This window comes from Lonchura striata, chromosome 1 (assembly GCF_050655825.1).
Source record: "Lonchura striata isolate lonStrDom1 chromosome 1, ASM5065582v1, whole genome shotgun sequence".
Classification (NCBI taxonomy): Eukaryota; Metazoa; Chordata; class Aves; order Passeriformes; family Estrildidae; genus Lonchura; species Lonchura striata.
The window spans coordinates 112,196,467-112,209,113 of NC_140703.1; positions in this window are offsets into that span (position 1 = coordinate 112,196,467).

Sequence of the window (12,647 nt, forward strand, 5' to 3'; positions counted from 1 at the left end):
GCTGGAGCAGCTTGGCTCCCAAGGCGCAGCGGTCGGGGCTCTCTGCGTGGAATCCACTTCTGCAGCCACCCTGGGGCAGCCAGAGGAACCTGTGGGGGCTCTGACATGTGTCGGTGCTCCTGCAGACTGGCCTCTGAGCACAGAGCTGAGTGGGACCCCCAAGAGGCGCACACCCCCACAGCGCAAAGGGTGGCTCGTCCAGAAGCGACAGTGTCACCAAATTCGCCGCGATGCTTTAGGCTGGTCCCCCACACACACCTAGCAGGGCTTTCCACTGCTCAGGGTTTTGTTTTACCTCCCACACCCCGCAGAGGGTTCCCAGCTCCAGGGCATCCTCTGAGCCAAAGACACTTGCTCAGTTTCTGTCATTCCCCATGTCCTGGAGCTGTGCATTGCAAAAAGCAGGCCATGAGTCTGGAGAGGGCTCCCTGTCCCTCTTCCATAATCCCTCAAGTGAGAGTTTATGGCGTTCAGAGACAGAGAATACAAATATTGACTACAATGTCCTGCATTTTTAGGCAAAATGTGAGGGAAGAAAATTAAAGGTACAGGAAGTAGAATAAAAATAGAAATACATATTTTTACTCTGATTAAAAGAATCTGTTTGACTAAATCAAACTCCAAGACCTCTTTATCCTGAGACACAATTTCAAATTATCAGAAATAATTTCAAATCCCATATGAAACACTGAAAATTGGGGAAGGCTGTACCAAAAGCAGAAGTGGGAAATTTTATAGACTATGGCTATATTTACATATTTAATGCTAGGTGCCACAACCTCCTAATATTCCCAATATATAATACTTATTCCTGGGATTCTTCTGGTTCCTATTTTTCTCTTCCTATTGCTCTAAGAATCAATATGTTTTTTATTTATTTTTTAATAGGTGTGTTTGAAACAGAAGGCTGTGTTTCTTTTATTTGAGGGTATATGGTGCACATCCTATGAAGGTCCATGGCAGTGTTGGAGGGCACAAAGCCCTCAAAGGGCTCCTGTTAAGACACAGTGGAGCAAACATCTGTGTCATTAACTCTGTTTCTGTATGTTCATGGACATTATCCTGCTAGTGAATAAATCCAACACTGTCCAGAGGAGGCCAAGCCTCTCCCAAAGCCAGGCTGGTGTTTTTTCCCTCCTCTCTCCTGCCATATGTCTGGTTCAAAGGTTCTTTTTTTATCTCAGCATCTTCTGCTTCTGAAATGTTTACACCCTGTGTGATGGTAACCCCAGCCAGTACAAGAGCTAGCACACCATGGTACATTTAAACAGGTTCTGTATTCCTCTCTTTGCTTTTCTGTTTGCAATTTTGTGATGCTTGTCAAGTACTTTAAGATCCTCAAATATTGGGATACACATTTGCCAAACCTAATAACAATTTTATACACAGATCCCAGTTCAAAAATATCTATCTTCAACAGGTATGAGCAGAATGGTGTACATAACTCTAATAAAGCCTCTTTGATGGCATAAAGATGATTTTTTTGTTTTGATTTCTATTTTTGGTCTGGAACCCTCACATGTAATCACATTAGGATTCACCTTCTGGTTTTTATGGTCCTATTACTTCTCTTATCCCATGTGGTTCTAACTAAGTAAGTAGATAAATTGTTTTGTGCCTGGATTTTGGCACAGTGTTCTTTGAATGCATGATGTTAAAAGCAGAGCAAACTTTCTGTGAAAACAGTAGCTGAGAGCTTCCACATTTTCTCACCTCAGACTAGAGCTTGTCTGAGATAAAATACATTGTTTTCATAAGTTTTCTTAGGCTCTGTGACACTGTGGCAATAAAATGGCATAACAGCTATGCTGTCTGGTAGAAAATGTACCAACAGCCATGGATTAAATTTTGAGAATTTAGTGGAAAGTTGATGGAGTAGGGGTCAAAGAAAGATCTCCACATTTACAAAGTGTAAGAGGTAGAATTTAGGCACATTATTGATCACTATGTGGTCAGTGGCTGGTAAAACCACTGTGCAGCTTTTTAAATTACACATCCTCTCAGTTTTCTACTCCTTAAATAGTGCATTTTAAAAACCCACTTTTATGTTGTTTATGTGTCACAATTTTTCTTCAACGTGTTCAGGGGGAAAGTCTCTTCTTCAGGACAAGCTGGTTCACATCTCTGGAATTTCCTGCTGGCAAGTAAATGGATATTAACATCCCCTTCAGTCAAAGCATCAGAATGAATTCCTCTGTCACCTGCAGACTATATTAGCACCACCCTTTTCCACCACTGTCCTGACATAAACTGAGCAGGCCCCCAGTGAATCTGGTGCTTGCACTTCATCCCTGGTGGAGAATCCCTCAAAGGAGGGGTGATCATGGCTTGACACCTCCCTCATCTGCAACCAAACCATCTCCTGCTTAGTGTCTTTGTGCTTGCTGAATACTGATGTTGCAGAAGACAAGCAGATTTAAATACCTTGCTAAACATATATTTTACACAGTTTCAAATTTCCCTCATGCAATCAGTGCAGAAATTGTGAAAGCTTTTGAAATACTGCACAATTAAATGAGCAGAAGCTGCATGCCAGGCTTTCCACTAGGAGAAAACTGCTGCGAGGTGTCTCAGCAGGTTGTCTGCTCTGTCCCTGCACTCTGCAGTGGCATCAGCCATGACTGAAATGTATCTTGATTAGCAGTGAATGTTAACTGGAGAGGTAAATGTTAAGAGCCAAAGGTTTTAATCCAGCATACACAGCCTGACATTCACCTAGAGCTAATAAGCAAAAATTGGATATCTTATCAATCTGATTGTGTTCAAAGTAGGACTGATCATTAAATGCAAAGCCTACAAGATTAAGCCTATTAGTAGAAGCAATGAGTGAATGTAAACATTCACATTCTGAGCACACGCAGAGCCACAGCACAAGAACAGAGCAAAGGTCTGACTACCACAATGCAGCCAGACCTGGGCATGGGGGCAAGGATCATGGGGACCACCAAGGGAAGGTGACAGCCCAGGCCTGTCCCACCCCCAGGCAGGAGCAGCACCCAAAATTAGATCCCTACTGATGCCATAATTATTTAATACAAGTACACAAGTTTTTAGAACAAAATTATTTTAGCTTTCTTATTATCATCATCTATCTGTGTGGACCTAAGGATCTTCCTGGTCAAAAGGGTATAGAGGCAGCAGTGGAGGGAGGCCATGTAGGCTCTAGCACAACAGGGAGTCAGTCACATGTCCCCTTATTAGATCTCACAGAGAAGCCATTCATCAAAACATCCTGTGTAATGAAACCCCAAGAAGAAGTGGAAGAAAACTGATGTGATATCTCAAATCATTCCAGACTACTTCATAATCTCTGGTTTTTTTCTCATCTGTTTATCCTAATGAGCCCACTTTTACAAATATGTGACTGGTGTAACCACCATTCTGATGTAAGGATTAAAAACAATAATGGTAATCATGCAAATATATGTATACTTACTAATACAACCAACAAAGAAAAAGCAGGGGAAAACACTTAAACTAACATAAATTCCCCAATGTCAAGCTCATCCTTGCACTGTGCTAATCTCTTCCTGACAATTAGCTACAGTTCAGGCTGATCCAATTTCCTATTGCTTCTCTTCTTTTGCGAAATTTTCCCCCAAAAGAAATCCATTTTCAGGTTTTTGGTGGTGCTCACAAGTCACCCATACAGTCAAGGATAATGACAGAATGGAAAACAAGATTTTATGCAGATGTAAAGGAGTTACAAAAGTTAAAGTACCTTAGAAGGTACCATATTGCTGCTTCAGACAGAGACTTAATCAAAGTGTTTTGCTCAAAAATAATCAGTGTTTTTAAAGTAGCAATCAGAGGACATGTTCTGAACTGAAAACAAACAGTCTTTGCTATGTAATGCCTATTTTTTACTTACCCTTGTTTAAATATTTGAGCTCAGCTCTTTTTCTCTTGAACTAGATGAGCAAAAGCTAAAGATGCAAAGCAGATGACAACAGTGAAATTCCATCTCCTACCTCTAAATAGACAGTGTCCTGTGCAAATACACTGGCATGCCTCAGAATACATGAGGAAACACTTTCATCCTTTAACAAAAAAATCTACTATATCCTTCACCAATAACTTAATCTGAAGAATTCCTGAAGAGACAAGTCTGTCCACTATCAGCCTTCACTATTAATTCATTGCTGACTTATTTCACCTTTATGGGAGTCAAAAGAAGCTCCTAGGTTTGCATTTCTCTGGTTCCTCATTCTTTTTATCCTATCTCCATGTTTGCTCTGCCTTACTCCCTAACTTATGTCATCCTGAAGGGAAAAACATAGAGGAAGATATTCCAGAGGCTCCTACAGTGCAAACTTGGGAAAGAATTAAAGTAATCAACAACAGGACACAGGCTATCATGTATTGATAAGGAGGTTATTGTGCATGTATTAGGTGTTACAATGTGTGTACATGACAATGCTGCTGTGAATAATGGGGGGATGTTTTTCCCTGCACATTTCCACAGTATAAACTGGAATGGCTTCAGTGAAAAGCCCTGAAAATAATTAATAGATTAGGAAAAATGCTTGCTAGTGAAAAATCTAAATTTAAAGAGGAAAAGGTAAAGATGTTATTGCTTATACAGATTGGATTTATTTCATCTTATGCTGTTCATCTGCACTGGTTCTCAAGATCCCTTCTTTGGGCCATGGGAGGGACAGGTAGTTCTAGAGACTAATTTATACTGTACTAAAGTAGTTAACCAAGACAGGCAGGACAAGTTTCCTGCTCCTCTCTCAAAGGACACCTAATTGACTTGAGCTAAATAAACTTTGAGATTATTAGAACCAGTGAACTCACTCCTACTCCAGGTACGTGCTTGGGGAGCAAAGAGTTACTCATACAGCTCTCCAGTGAAGGTGACAGAAGTGTATCTAATACTTCTGACCTAGGAAAATGGGAGAAATCAACACAAAGCTTCCCTGGAAACTTACCACTGGCTTTATTTTGTACAGACCATGGGATCTTTCCTCCTGAGAAGCAGCAGGAGGCTGTGAGCTCAAGATGACCTGGCTCCTTGCTCCTCCAGGAAGGTTGGGACTGCCTTGCAAAGATCTGAGTGGTGCTGCTGATCCTCAGTGCCCTGGGACAAAGCTGAAACACCTTCCTGGGTGGGCACAAAGGACCCTTTAGTGTGGGAAAGATGGGGCCTTGCACACTTTTAATGTCATTGTACAGATCTTATGCACCCACAGACACAAACAACATGAGCTGTGTGCTGGACCAGAATCAAGTTTTTATCTTGCAATTGCCCTTTGCACTCTGTGTTTTCTAAATACACAAAATCCCAGCATTGCCAAGTGCTGGTTTTGATCCAGATCTTTCTGTGCTAAATCTTCTGAGGTCAGGGCTTGATCACATTCTCTGAGGTTTGGTTTAGATTTTCTATGCACATGTTATTTTTTATTCTATATACAGTTTTCATTCTTTTCAGGCCTAAACTTTATCCAAAATCTTTAATTATCCTATAAATTCCAAACTCCAGCTTCTCATCAACTTTTCCTTGTATACTTCTTCCTTTAACTCATTTCCATAAACACAGACTTCCTCTAAACAATTTTAAAATTGCATATTTATCCTCTTATTAGATGTACAATAGTTTAAAATTCATAGAGTCTGGATTTGCCAATAAGCAGGGCTTTTCTTATTCATGCTATTTTTAGTCTCTAAGTATTTAGGGCTAACTTTGCTTATTGTCTTCCATTTTATAGGTGTCTTCTTTTGATTTTGATAAGTTAAACTTGCAAAGGGGCTTTGTTTATAATAGCACTTCTGTGTTGGGCAGCTAGGATCACAAGTCTCTTTGTTTTCTGAAAAATGAGGCTGCTGTATTCATTTTATGTTTACACATCTCCTGTTGAAGCCAATCTTCTACTATCAATGTAATAAAAATGAGTTTGGATACATCAGAATTTTAACTGCTGTCCATACAGACACTGAACAATAGTTTTCAAATTGAAATATTATTCAATCTTCTCTCACATTTCTCATGATCAGTATTTTGGTTTTATGAGGTAGACAGCACGTAGTTAGTGTTACTGTGGCTTGCATTTTAAAAATAGCAGATTTTAGAGGAGATCAGTACCAAACAGGGTATTTTAAAGTGCTGCTACTTTACTGATGTGATCAAGAAACCAAACAGCATCAGGGCCCCTTTTTTTGTCCCATTCCTCAGCTCAAGGATATATAGTTTATTGTTGCTGGTGACTGCATTGAGTGGAATTGCCAGGGCTGAGGGCAACTTTGACTATTTTACTTCAAGACCTCACCTGGTCTTGGCTCTATCTTCATGAACTAGATCCTTTAATCAGAATATCACCTAGAATCTAGAATATCATCTAGGATCTAGAATATCAACCATCTAGGCTGCAATGTGAAAACAGAACCTTGTCATGTTCAAATATCTGACCCTACTGTCCTCAGGCTTGGGAGAAGGATTGCAGAGATCCTGCACCCTGTGGCAATTGTCTTTTCATGGCAGATGGCAAAAAAGAAAAGAAATCAAGGTGAGCCTTCTGCATTTCCGCTGATGGGATTAAAATCTTGGTCCTGATGCACTGTGTGCATTTTTCTGGTTGACTCCTTTCTGCATGTAGAGGCCATGGCTTTCCCTCATGCCTGTCTAGGGAATGGTTGGTACCTGATGGAGATGTGTCAGGTATTTGTAAATCTTTGTGTGCAGGCACTCAGCAGCAGTGTACTCTGCAGGGCTATTCCCATCCACTTTCCTAGTTCAAACACTGTTTTATTTTAAATCTTAGAATTGTAGAATATTCTGAGTTGGAAGGGACCCACAAGGATCATCAAAGTCCAACTCCTGGCCCTGCAAAAAACAGCCCCCAGAATCCCACCATGTGCCTGAGAACATTGTCTAATGTTCCATCAAAACTCCAGATGATGCCCTGGGATCAGATCATGCACTGATTTGGGTCTGTACTCTCTTTGAAGTCTTACCTGCTTTCCTAACATCCTTTTGGTCTGTCTTGGTTTGCATTATTTGCATTATTTACTTTTGGTTCCACACTACTGGCATTCTCTCCTTTTGTTGTGTGAGCCTGAACTCCTTCAGTCTTTACTCCCATTCCCTGTATGTATCTGCACATATATATATATACATAAGCACAGTGCTTGGGAAAACTACTGTGGCATTTTGCTGAGAGCAGTGACACTCCTTACTGCTCTTGTGCTTGTGGTTTGTCCAGCTCAGGGGTGATTCATCCACTATGTTTCCACCAGTTTGGAGATAGGTCACTAAATAAGTTTTATGGTTTAGGTGTTTTTAATCTTGCAGACTCTGGTGGGAGGGGCTGACTCGTCTGCTGCTTCTGCCATGTGTTTTTGCTTGACATGTTGCAGATCACTGATGTATTTTGCAATCTTGTTCTGGTGACTGTCAAGGGTCAGTGAAGTAATTCCTGCTGCTGTCAGAGACTGCTTTCTGAAAAATTCTGTTATGGTTTTTATTGCTATTCTAAAACAATTGGGTGTGGAAAAAAAACTGGTTTGCTTTTCAGGTATGATTTTAAATGAAAAGAACCTTAACATGTGCAAGCAGACAGACATTTGTCTAAATCACAGTGCTTTCTGGAGCTGGTACCTCTTCAGAGATACCTAGACAAAGGTACAAGAAATACCTTATCTGGTAATTCTTTTGAAAATTAAACATGACTTTTAATCTATGTCAGTCAAGTGAAGCAATTGAAGCAGTTCTGTCAGTCAAGTCCTCTTGAATTCACAGTCATAAGTGCCTTAGCACTGAGGTAAAATTTTAATAAACCAAGTGCATTTGCATACTTTCATACTTGAAGAATGTGTATAGACAACACCAGAAAGAACTGGCCTTTTGAACACTGGTTAGTGATTCCAAATACCTTGAGTTCATTAGAAAAGTCAGCATTTCACCAGGGATTGACTGACCAATGAAAAGATTAGCCATAAGCAAAGTAAACACACTATGATTAATTAGCAAATATATGTGGTATTTTGTATTTCTGAAAAAAAAAAATCCTGACATTTTCATATGAGGCTCTGGGATTGCACATTATATAACCATGAGGCTTGCTTAATGAAGGAAGGTATTCTGAAATGAGATACTTTGATGTGCCTGTATCTTTTAAACTGAAATAGCTACATCCCCACGAACACTGGCCTTTGCTACACTATATAATTCCCTTGAGAAGCAGGTATAGCTTTCCCCATGAACCAGGTGTTGCACAGCATGGAATAGAACAACTCCTGGAGATCACTGTTCATAAAACCCCCTTCTAGGCTCAACACCTGCAAACTGTGTTGCAGAGCTGGCTGGCCAGTAGTGCCTGTATTTACTCAGACTGATGAAAAGGTCAGAGATAAATTGACCTTTAAACCCATGCAGGGTTCATACGAGCTCTGTGGTGGTGGAGGGCCATGCCTTAAACCGCAACTGATTCCTTCCAGGGAACTCTGTTCTGCCTTAAAGTTTGACTTTTCTCTCCAAGGTTATTGTTTGGAATTTTCCATAGCTGGCTTCCCATTGTGCAATTCTTTGTGAACTGCAACCATGCCTTCTAAACTAGATTGTGAAATTTTGTTGCCTAGTTGTCATCTAGATATGGCAGTGCTGCTGAGCCTACATCCACAGTGGTTTGCTGTTCCTGAGGAAGAGGTGGCAGGTGTAGAAGACTTTGGCAGTGAACAGCACACAGGGTGATGGAGGTAAAGCTGGTTTATGAAAGACTTTATGGTGGCAGGAACACAAATACTGGCACCTCTACAGGCACTGTAGAGCAGTGTAGGTAGTGACATTTAATTGATCCAGCTGTGGAACATTGTCATGACAGCTGTTCAGTGTTCATTGATTTCTTCATTAGGAGTAGCTGTAATTTGTCTTCCCTCCTCTCTGAAAAGTACTGATGAAAACAGCCTATGCAAGGTGTCCTGGGCTCCAGATGAGAGCTGACCAACAACCGCAGAAACAGGCGTGGAACCTGGGAAAAGGACATGCTCTAATAATGCCAGGCACAGGGAGATTGAAATTTAAGGTCCCTTCCAACCCAAACCATTCTATGATTCCACGGACTCAGCATAATCTTGCAGGCAAGCAGTAAATCTTATTTGGCCAGGGCACTCATTTTTGGATTTGAGGACTTTCTTAAACTTGGGGACATTTCAACCTGTTTCTGAGGTTTATATTTTAAGACGGCATTATGCATTCATGATAATTCTTCCCCAAATGATCAAGGCAGATAATCATAGAATCATTTAGGTTGAAAAAGACCTCTTATGATCATCAAATCCAACTGTTTATATGCTGTAATGGACAGAAACTGTATAATTTATAAAAAACATTTTCTAACATTCATAGCTTGCCTTCATCATTCCACCAACTGTAAAGTGCATCCTGAACAAGGTCCTGATCATGGTGTTTCTTACTGGCCATCAGATAATCTCAATCTGAATTCTGAATCATGGTGTTTCTTATTGGCATTCAGATAATCTCATTCTGAATTCTGAAGGCACCAGCCCTAGCCAGGGGAAATCTCCACTCCTGCCCTTGGCACAGGGAGCACTGCCCAAGGATCAGGGGAGGTGATCCCCCAGGAGAGGTGCCTGAGCTCTGGGGGAAAGTCACCATCACTCCTGTCTTCAAAAGGGGCAGCAAGCAGGACCCAGGAAACCACAAGCCCATCAGCTTCACCTTCATCCCCAGGAAGGTGATAGAACAACTCATCCTGGATGTCGACTCTAAGCCTGAGGAATCATCACTGAGGGCCAGTAAAAGGTGAAGGTGCAATACCAGAAGCCAATGAAGCAGCCCAGAGCCCTCCTGAACTGGGATCTCAGAGCTACAGTGCTTTACAGGGGCATACACACAGCAGGGCTCCCCCAGGGAAGCTCACCCAACATCTTCACTCACCCTTGGCTCTTTGCCTTCAGCAGAGACTCCAGTCACCCCACAGGGCTGCCCTGGGGGTGCAGCTCCCTGTGTCTGTTCTCTATGGGACCAGCACCTGCCTGGTTCTTTGGCTTTTGCTCTGTGGTTCTCACCACTACCTTCTCCCCTCAAAATATTTTCTCTTGGACTGTTTTGTGAGGTTTCAAGACACCTTTTCCCTTGCTTTTTGACCATTCCCTTTCCTATGTAGCTTCACAGTTATAAAGCCTAAGCCTCTTATGGTCTGGACACTGTACTTCAGACCAGTGGCACAGCTGTTCAGAATTACCACTCCTGGAAAGAAAAGGTGGGGAAAAAGGAGTAAAAGCACAAGTAGTGCTTTTTTTTTTTTTTTTTTTTTTTAGTGCTTTTTTTTTTCTTCAACACAGCCCCCTGCAGCAGGCACTGAGATTTCATGCTCACAGCTGCAAGCTAGAGCTAGATTTTCTCTGGCCAAAGAACAGGCAGAAAAAATAGGGTACCTGAACTTACACTTTAGTGTGCCAAATGTTGCCAGGCCTCTTCAGGCTGCCCTGCTGTTGAAATAAATTCACAGTATATTTAATTTTTATAAATACTGTAGCTCTGCTGTCTTTTTAGTTCAGTTTTGGTGGCAGTTGCAAGTGATTCTGCTTTTCTGCTTCCCAGTCAGAGTCCTTTTGATGAAATTTTTCTGGAGCAGCCTCTCCACCAAGGACATAAACCTTGAGCTCCTCTGCTTAATTTAGTGACACAGTTGTTTTAACCCTCTCCTTGGAGGTCATGCATCATGAACTTACCCAAGAGAAAGATATTGTGGTCATGATGCACACATACCAGAGCATGGAAAGAAATCTGGGAGATCATTTAATTAACTGCACCATCTAGAGGCAGGATTTGCTATACCTAAATATTTATCTAAACTTCTTAAAGGCTCCTATGGATGTGTCTGTGTCTGAACAGCCACCTACTGTATTTCCATGTTTCCTGTGCAAGAATGTTTATTTCATTATGGATACTGTGAGTTTAATCCCTGCAGCTGCTTATGTTAATATTTTCAACAGATTTTCCCCTTATCCTTCTCTTCTTTAGACTGTACAGCTCAATTCCTTCAATTCTTTCTTGCAGGCAATGTTTTCCTGCTCTCTGATTATTTGAATTTCTCTCCTCTTTATTTTCCCCAGTTAGTGAACATCTTTTTTTGAGCTCAAAATTGATCCCATTAATCTGGTTGAAGCATCACTAACACTGAATAAAGTGGAAGAGTTGCTTCAGGTACCTCACAATGCTGCCTGGTATTGCATTTAGCTTTCACATAACAACATAAAATGTTGACTTATGCTCTGCTGTGACTCACCACAATCCCCATATCTCCTCCTGGAGAAGGTTTGTATTTGTACTGCTGATTATTCTTTCCTATCTTGCTGCATCTTTCAGGTTTCCCTTCTGTTTGCTTTAGGCAGTGCCTTCCATTTGTCAGGATTGCTTTGAATACTAATTTGTATTTGCAGCCCCTCCTGCTTAATGCCACATGCAAATACAAAAGGCATCCTCTCTATTCCATCATCTCAGTCATCAGTGGAAATGTGAAGGGCCTGAATTGAGGCAATCTCACACTTGGACAGTGTTTGTGAGTAGCTACTCCTGGTAGGTGCTCTAGGTGTTACTCACCTCTCAGAAGACCCATCTAGACCATGTTTCCTCATCTTATTTGTGAGGATATCAGCAGGCAGACTACATTAACAGCATCTCTGTGATTCCTATTGGTCTCCACAGCTGCTGTATGCCTGTACATGGAGCTGGGTTTTTTGAAATAAAATTATCTTTTTTTTTCTGTACTGTATATTGGTCTGCATCTGTGGCTTTCTGCTATGATAGTAAAATAATAGATTAGACTGATTGAATTATTCCTTTTTTTTTTTTTTAATAAATAGGTGGATTCAGTTCAAAGATTAAAACTGGAGAGGATACATCTACCTCTGCAATAGGTGTCTAATTTCCTGTTATAGACCACAAGCATCTAGTCAGGGCAGTCAGCCTAGAAGGCTACTCAGCTCACCCAGAGATATACACTGAATGTCTGCTGAGCTGGCTTTAGGCTCAGTTGTCTCACCTGGATTTTCTCCACCTGCAGTAGGAAGTCAAACACAGCCTGATTCTGGGCCTCTTAATTCAAGAGCCACATCCTGCCTCCTAAATTCTGTTTGACACACAGGATAACATGCTGTCTTCAGGATGTTCTAGTCAAGTTTTGCTGAACATTTTTAGAGTGTGTAAGAGAACCAGAGAAAGGTTAATATTTACAGTGCAAGTTGGAGTAATGCCGCACCACTGGAATTTTTTATTGCTGATCTCAATAGTTTCTTACAGTGGTGGGTAGTGACCTGTAATGTGAAAGGGGTAGTGAATCTTCCTAACTGACCTATGAGATCATCCTGAATTACTAATGTTGCTTACAGTAATTAGGTACAGTAATTAGGCATTATCCTGTAAAAACCCAAGGGGCTGGGGAGGAAAGTAAAGTAGTAACAGAATGAGAAGCAACACTGTTAAATTTATTTCCCTTGTAACTGGATTTTCTCTCAAAACATCTTCTCTTGAGTACATGAGGAGGAGGTCAGGATGCTGGTTGTGAGAGATTACAAAATAGTGAAGAACTTTTGGCACAGATGTAGTTTCAGCTGACCAAGAATTTATGGGAAACATTACTAAACAATTTGCTTTTTCACAGATCTTCAGAACCATTATGTTGTTG